The following is an 8,547-nucleotide window of genomic DNA, read 5'->3' as shown; positions in this document are numbered from 1 at the left end:
TCATCCGCATAACGCAGATTGTTGATAAATCGTCCACCAATCCTGACCCCACTGAAATGCCTGTCCATTAAGAAAGTCCAAAAATATGCTGACTCAAATGATGTTTGTTTTGGTCAGTGACATACCCCATCCCTAGGGATTCCAATGTCAGAGTTACCTTAGAGCTATATTGAGCATTAATCTCTTAAGTAAAATGTAGAGAAAGAAACATTCAAGCCCAGGTGTTTTAAGGATTGCGAGGGTATGGGCTCTAATGTGGGTTATAATAATGGTATTCCCAAACAATTATGTGAATACACAGGAGGAAACGAAGAAGGACGTGAAGAAAGAACAGCAATTTATGAACAGCAGCGTAACAGGCAGCTAAATGGGACTCAATTTTGTTCAACCAGAGGTAAGACACCCAGGAGGTTCAGGTTAAAATGTGGCTTTTCCTTGGGTTGTGAAGGATGGTTGCATAATCTCATGCAGATTTTTTAATGACTTTCCTTTTCTTGAGTTTGTCATGGGAAATTGAGTTGTGCACGGTTACTTTTCTGTGTCATTTATTTCTTTTTAATGGACCATAAAGTGCCTGGGTTTTCATTTGTTTGTCTGATTTTGCCAACAAACAGCTGAAAGCAATAAAATAACTAGTATATTATTTCTTGAAAGTCTTTGGTGAAAATTTTTGCAAGAATAGAGGTGTCATATTCTGTTTAAATACAAAATAAAGGAAGTTTACTCCATCTGAAATAGACAAGATTTTGGTCATTAGATCCATTTAACTATTGCTCTACGTGTGTGCAGAGAAACCAATAAACACTGTTAAGTTATTGACTACTGAGAAACCTTGTTTTGAGGAAAGAGAATTTTATAGGACTGGGAAGATTAAGAAGATACAAAGGGGAAAGAAAAGAACGTGCCATCATCTGTTCACTCATTTGTAATTGTGTATTGGAAACACTGATTATTTGGAGGTGTCATAGATGATTGGAGAACACACTTGACAAGATAGGTTTTCATCACCCCTATTCCTGAAAGTCCTGGAAATTATATTGCCTTACCAATCTATCCGTCTAGTTTTGGGATGGATTGTCCAATTGTCCTTTCAGAGAGTTAGACTTTTAGCATGGTAATTAGCTAGTTTACTTAACTGAGAAGCAAATACCTCTGTGATCACTCTGGCTGACAGAGCAAGCAGGGAGAGCCAATACTATCCTAATTACTGCAGATGGCAATACCACCCTATATCTCATCTGCTCCTCAGTAGAAATTTCCATATTAGTGCCCAAACTTGTGTCCATTCCATAATGCTGTACTTGCTTTTTGTTTTTGTTTTTCTATTTCGTTGTGTTTTTATGTCACCACTCATTTCCCACTGGGGTTGGTAATTAAAACCTCTCTGGAGTAGATCGTTGTTAATCTAAGTTTGTTCTTCTCTCCAGGGCTTTATAATTATAAAGTTATTATGCTTATGGCTGTATATACTGCCTCATGCATTATCCGTTTCCAAAATAACACTATTGGGTTTTTTTTTTGTTTTTGGGTTTTTTTTCCCCTTTCACAGCCAGAGATATAGCACAATGAGTAGGAAGAGATTAGGCAAGGTGACAAAGATGAGACACTATAGTGAAAAGAGAGAGGGAAAAAAGAATATCCTCAAAGGATGGTCATATTGGCATTCAATTGTAAGGTCAACTGTAGGAACAATCATGATGATTCTAGATTGCCAAATTCCTCTCTTGGCTTGGGAACAAATTGCTCACGGCTGTCCACTTCTGATAACCACCTTCATGCTTAAGAAGCCTATTGAAAATTTGAACAGCGGAAGCCAAGCTCATTGCCTCGTAAAAAAATCAGTCTACCTGAACCACATTACAGGCACAATTGTTACTCACTTTGAAATTTTCCAACATTGATCTACTTATTTGGGCCTAAGGCACTAAATGAGCATGCAGAAATTTTTAGGCTCAAGTTTTAAGGTTGTCCTAATAGGAAGAAAAAAAAATCATTACAATTAAATCTCTACCTTTATCTGTTAGTAAATATATAAAAAGAAAATAGGAGAAAGTCATATTTACTCTAAAGATACTTGATTGTGCTTTCCTAATAAGATTCATGAACTCTTGTGCATACTCCTATTAATGTTTTTTTTTGTTTTGTTTTTGTTGTTGTTGCTGTATGTCTTCACATTGGAACTCTTTCATAGCTAACCCTCCAATGGATTTTTAGAGGCTTTAAATGACACAGGAGGAAATGACTTATCTTTCTCCTGTGCAGTAACTGGTTGAATTTGAATGGCACACCTAATGCTTGACAGTATAAATTCTTACAATATTATTATTATCCAAGCTTCCCACTCTGTTGGGATATTTCCTCAAACATCCATTCCTGTTAATTTGTTTACTTAGTATGATCCTACTAAATTATCCTTTCTGTTTTTGTGAACATAAAAGAAAATCCTTCTTGGCCATTTTTGGAGGAAAGAAGTTACATTTTTTTCTACAAACTCAATGACAAGCAAACTTGAAATGTTTGGATGACATTGTGCTCTCATAATTAAAGTCAAAATATCAACTTTATTATCATTCATCAAGTAATAAAGGAAGACATTCAAATGGCCAACAGATACATGAAAAAAACTGCTCAAAATCACTGGCAATAAGAGAGATGCAAATCAAAACAACAATGCAATACCATCTTATTCCATTAGCAGTGACAACGTTTAGTGGGGCAGTAAGCAATACATGTTGGAGAGGATATGAAGAAGTGGGAACCCATATACTGTTGGGTGGGATTATAAAATGGTACAACCACTCTGGAAGGCAGTTTGGCGTTTCCTAAAAAGTTGAACATAGAAATGCCATATGACCTAGCTATTTCACTACTAAGAATATACCTCACTTAGATTAGAACATAGACGCAAAAAAGAGATTTGTACATTAATGTTCACAGCGTTATTCACCATCACAAGATTATGGAAACAGCCCAAATGTCCAACCACAACTGAAGGGTGTGAGAATTTTTGGTATTTTCACACAGTGGAATATTATGCAGCATTCTGGAGCAATGATTTAAAAAAATACTATGAAAAAAAATCTGGGAGAAACTGGAGAGTATTATGCTAAATGAACTAACTGAGTCTCATAAGGACAAATAATTCATAAAACCATTATTGTAAAAAGAGGAGGATAACTAGTAAAACATAAAAGGGAACTTATGGAGGGAAGAGGTGGGAGTGGAGGGGTGAGGATGGTTGCACAGTTTGGTGGGTATAGGGAGGGATAAAGAAACAAGAAGGATCTGGGTAAAAACAGGGCAATTATTGACAAGATCCAGTGGTGATTAATTTCATAAAATATAATGCATGAGGATGATTGTATGAAACACAATGTGAATGAGTAGTGTAAAACACGATGTATATGAACTTTTTAAAGCAAACCAATATAAAAACAATACAATTTTTTAAAAAGAGGAGATAGTAATTCAGGGGATACATTTCATAAGTACTTACTATGTAACAATCGGATAGCCATTTTTTAACCCATTATGGTTTAACTAGGAAATCATTTATTTGCAGGGTATGAATCATTCATCTGGCAATAATAACCACCTAATTTTATAAATTCTTCCTCTGAACAAATTAAAAATGTTAAAGTGTAAAAGGTATATTAACACAAAATGACTTTTCTCCTTTTCTCATTACCGTACCCAAGTCGATTTCTCAAAATAGAAAAATCAAACTAAAGTGATTAAAATAAGATGAGATAATTATTTTCATCATTAATTCATAATCAATGCCAAAAACGTTCACTGAACATGCTATGATGCTGTAAGTCAGTCCACAGAATAAAGAAGACAGTAGTTTTGTGCCCTGGATAATTTCACATTTTAAATAGAACGAGAAATTGAACCCAATTGTTTAGAGTTACCTTGTGAAACCTTTGAAAAATAAAGTTGGTGGGAAGTAAGCTGGTAATCCAGAGAAAGGATTTCTCTTGTGATTCAAAACTCCCAGCACCTCAATGAGACAGAGGTGGGCAATCTCTTCCCCCATGATTCAGAGCTTCAGGAATCCGCTGGGGAGTGAACACTGAGACAGTTCAGACTCGATGATGATGATTTTCTTTTCCTTTTTGACTAGCCAAATACTATCAATTGCTAAATTTTGCGTTGGTCTAATATTTAAACACTGTACAAATAATGTTGTATTTTTGTCTCAATAATAAAGTAACCTTGATGACACAATGTTTAAGCTCTCTGGGTGTTAAGAACCCAGTGAATATTTGGAAACTACTTAGAAACTCCTGAGAAGGAAGCTTTGGAAATCTGCTTCTCTAAGATTGCTATTATTTTCAGGCACCATCCAGCCAATCTTGACTCCTAGTTGACAGAGAATGGCAAGGGAAACACTGACAAAGGAGATTAATCAGAACTGGTTTTGACCAAGACTGTGGTAATATTATAATGGAGATTGACACTCAAGGAATGTGGCTATATAACAATAAAAACAAACAGACTCTCATGGAATATAACAAAACAACAGACTAAAAGAAAAAAGAGATGGCTGAAAGTCACCATATGTCTATCAGAAGAAATGCACCATCAGCTTTGTAAACCCTACTCCCCGCTAACAAAAGATATATAAACCCTTTTGTAAGAAAAAAATGGGGTCAACCTGTCCTGACCCATTCATAGTTTGTTATGAACATCTAATAAACCTCAGTTTCTTTCTCTTGTTCTCACTTGGTATTGGTGTCTTTCTTGTATGTCTGAGCCAGAACGTTTCGAAGCGACCCCTGGACTATATTTGGAAACCATCCTCTTGACATAGTGATCCCATGTAAATACATGTGCATCATAGGGCTTTCTAGATTGTAATTTTTGTGACAGCAAATTGTCTGGAGTTCTGGGTGAGTTCAAGGTGCTAATCTTTCAGTTACTATCACTTACCTATTGTGCTAATGACAAGAAAATCCCAATGGATACATTTACAATTTGTTATATGGAGTCATTATGATTTTAAAAAAAAAAAAGATAACATAAGGAACCCTAGTGGCAAAGGGCATTACATGGTGAACTGTTAACCAAAAGTTATTGCTCCTGCGTGCTACATAGTATGCCACTGTGTGAATGTACCATAATTTCTCAGTCCATTCGTTTGTGGTTGGCTACTTGGGCTGTTTCCATGTTCTTGCGATGGTGAAAAATGCTGCTGTGAACGTTGGTGTACAAAGCTCAGTTTGTGCCTCAGTTCTCATATCCTCAGGGTACATTCCAAGTAGTGGAATAGCTGAGTCATATGGAATTTCTCTGTTCAGTTTTTTGAGGAAGTGCCAATCTGTCTTCCATGATGGTTGCGCCATTTTACAATCCCACCAGCAATATGTAAGAATTTCTTTCTCACCACATCCTCTCCGGCATCTGTTACTTTGCTGTCCTGTTAAACTTTGCCTCTCTTACTGGAGTGAGATGGTAGCTCATTGTGGGTTTGATTTGCATCTCTCTTATTGCCAATGATTTGGAGCATTTCTTCATGTGTCTGTTTGCCTTTCAATTACTTTCCTCTGTGAGAATTCTTTCCACATTTTTTGCGCATTTGGTTACTGGGTTATCAGTCTTTTTCTTGTGGAAGCCCAAGAGTATTCTGTAAACTTTTGTTATAAGACTCTTGTCTGAGATGGGATTACCAAATGTCTTACTCGACTCAATGGCATCTAAAAACAATAATTATTGTCAAGACGTTGAGCTTTGGAATCCATATGGAGAGTCACCATGAGTTTAACCTACTTCACAGCAGTGAGGACAACACGTCTAATAACGTTATTTAAATAAAGTACACATTTTTAGGACAAAGACTCTGTGTCCATTTCTCAGGAGACATGATTAGTTTAAAGCTAAATATAATATGATAGCTCAATTTCTTATTCTCAAACTTGTATCTGTCATGAGAAGTTTTATCTTTTTAAAAATTTTGATTTATTAAAAGTAACAAGCAAATTACTACAGAGAAGAGTAGTCCCTGTTTCCCAGACAACTATCACTAAACATTTAAAATGATAATCAAGCTACTACGATGAGGAAAAGAATCTAGAACTTTACTTTAAAACTGACATTAAAGACAAGATATACCAGGTTATATAACACAGAATGAAGAAGAGACAAAATGTTATTTCTTCCTGTATTTATAGAAAATATTATAAAGTTCACAATATTCTGATAAGTTTGTTTTAGAAACTCAGATTTACATGAGATTATTACTTAAAAATTAACTCACAAGTGCTGTTAAGATAAATAAGAAACATATTAACAGAGTTAAATTTATAGATAAGGAGACTGGAGCATGTAGGGAATAGCTACCATGTTTCTTTTCTGAAGTCTCAGAGAAGGTATATTAAAGCCAAATTTAGAATTTACATATTTTGGCTCCAAGCAATTTCTTTAAAGGAATTAAAGCTTTCTTAAATCAATAAACTGATCTTAATGGACCATTAGTGGAGAAAAAAAAAACCTCAATCATACAATTCCCTTTAACAATCTTTGTGATGATCTGAGCCTGAAATCAAAGGGAATGACCATTAAAGCACACCAAGGCATACTCATTGGGAGATTGGGAGATTGGTTTTCATCCTTTAGTATAGTGACATTGTTTTAGGATTAGGTGCTTCAAAGGCACAATATGAGGCTTCTCTCCTTAAAGAATACTTTGAAGAGTACTTTTGAGGACTACAACTTTCTTAAATGTCACAGAGTAGTGACAGAGTAGTGATTCCTAAACTTGACCATGTTTAGAGATGACTTGAAGAGTCTGAAGAACTGCAAAGTGTGATTCAGAGCTGAGGTTCAGAATCTTCATTTTGAACAGGCATGTAGAGTCAAAATCAATACAGCTAATCCAGAGGTCCCATTTTGTGTGAAACTTATCTTAAATAGGCTTTCAGTCAGTTTAGACTATCAGGTGATAGAATACAGGGAATGACGTAGATGTATAATTGGGGACCAGTTAAGATGAATAGCATGTTTCATGTATTCACAAAATACATTCAATTAGAGTAGAGAGAGTATGTTCCTCTATGCATCCACACCAGTTAACCTCCTCTCTGACCTAAAGGGACAGCAAGGAGATAGATTAGGGTTAAATTATCATGGCCCATTTAGTCCTTGGCCTCTTTGCTTTGATTGCCAACAAAGGGGCCAATTAGTGAAGATGGTTTCGATACTTTTTTCAGACACAAATCTCTTTTCACTAGGGACTGACATAAACCCACCAATGTATTTTGCATAACATGAAAAATCAGTTCTAGGCGGGGCTGCAACTTCTGACAGTGGACTGGAGGAAAACAAAACCATTAATCTTTTGTGTGTAAGTGAAAGGTTGGTCTGTGTGGGTGGGGGCTCCAGCAAGACAGAAATCAACATTTGAAAGGTAGCAGTCCCCCAAAAGAAGGCACTCTTGTCTATTTGCTTTAACTGTAATGAGAACACGGAATTCTTACATTTCCTTTCATGAAGCATTAAAATAATGCAGTATATATTTATTCAGGGCTGTTAGGAAAACAACACAAAATGAAGAAGTCTTGCTACATAAAAGGGGCAACAAAATGCAATCTTTTACTATGAATTTTCATTGCGGTGTGTTATAAAATCTTCCTGTTATAGGAAGCTTTTAATCTATCACTGAGCAGCTAAGTTTCTCACTGAAAATATGTTTTTATTTAATTGCATTTAAATTATTTAGCCATTTTTATAGGCTTAAGGTAATCAGATACATAATGTATCACACAGCTCCCCAAACATCCCTGATGGATGCTTGTCTTTCTGCTAATTAAATCTACAACACTGTTAGAGAGGAGTAAATGGTTTGAGCTTTTCTCTTTCTTTTCCTTTCTTTTCTTTTTATTATATTTGAGTCCTTTTTTTTAAATAAAGGAAATATTTGAAAAAAAAAGTTAGCTGTTAATGAGCTACTTCTGAAGAGTACTCATTAATATTACATAAATTACTGCCTACAAATCCAATTAAATTCTTAGGTCATATTGGAGCTAAATAGATGATTTAATTTTCGGAGTACATTATAAAATGAGGTCTATAGGAGAAATCAATACAAATAGATTAAAGGTCTAAAATGTGTGTGTGTGTGTGTGTGTGTGTGTGTCTCCAGGTGTTCTATATCTTTTCAGTGCTGTAGCTCTGCTTTGATTGAAACTTATCGCCATTGAGTTACAAGTAACCCATAGTTGACCTTCACTAGCATTCCTGACATGATGGGATAACTGTATTCTGTGTAATTAAACTAACTTACCTGGGGCAATGAAAACAACTTCTCAGATCTTATACATGTTTATATTTGAGTCCAAGAGATTAGATATTCTGAATCCTTGTGTACTTATCCATTTATTTTGAACTTTTGGAGAAGAGTATTGAAAATCCCACGGGCTGCCAAAAAAAGCAAAGAGAGGGAGAGAGATTGGAGAAAGCTCGACCAGAGTCCTTTGGTGCAAAGGGGTTAAAGTTGTCTCACATACTTTGGGCATGTTGCTGGAAAAGGTTATTCCTTGGGGAGGG

The sequence above is a fragment of the Elephantulus edwardii genome, unplaced genomic scaffold (assembly GCF_000299155.1).
Source record: "Elephantulus edwardii isolate Elephantulus edwardi_28Jun2011 unplaced genomic scaffold, EleEdw1.0 scaffold00076, whole genome shotgun sequence".
Taxonomy (NCBI): Eukaryota; Metazoa; Chordata; class Mammalia; order Macroscelidea; family Macroscelididae; genus Elephantulus; species Elephantulus edwardii.
Note: the sequence above shows the minus strand (reverse complement) of the source record.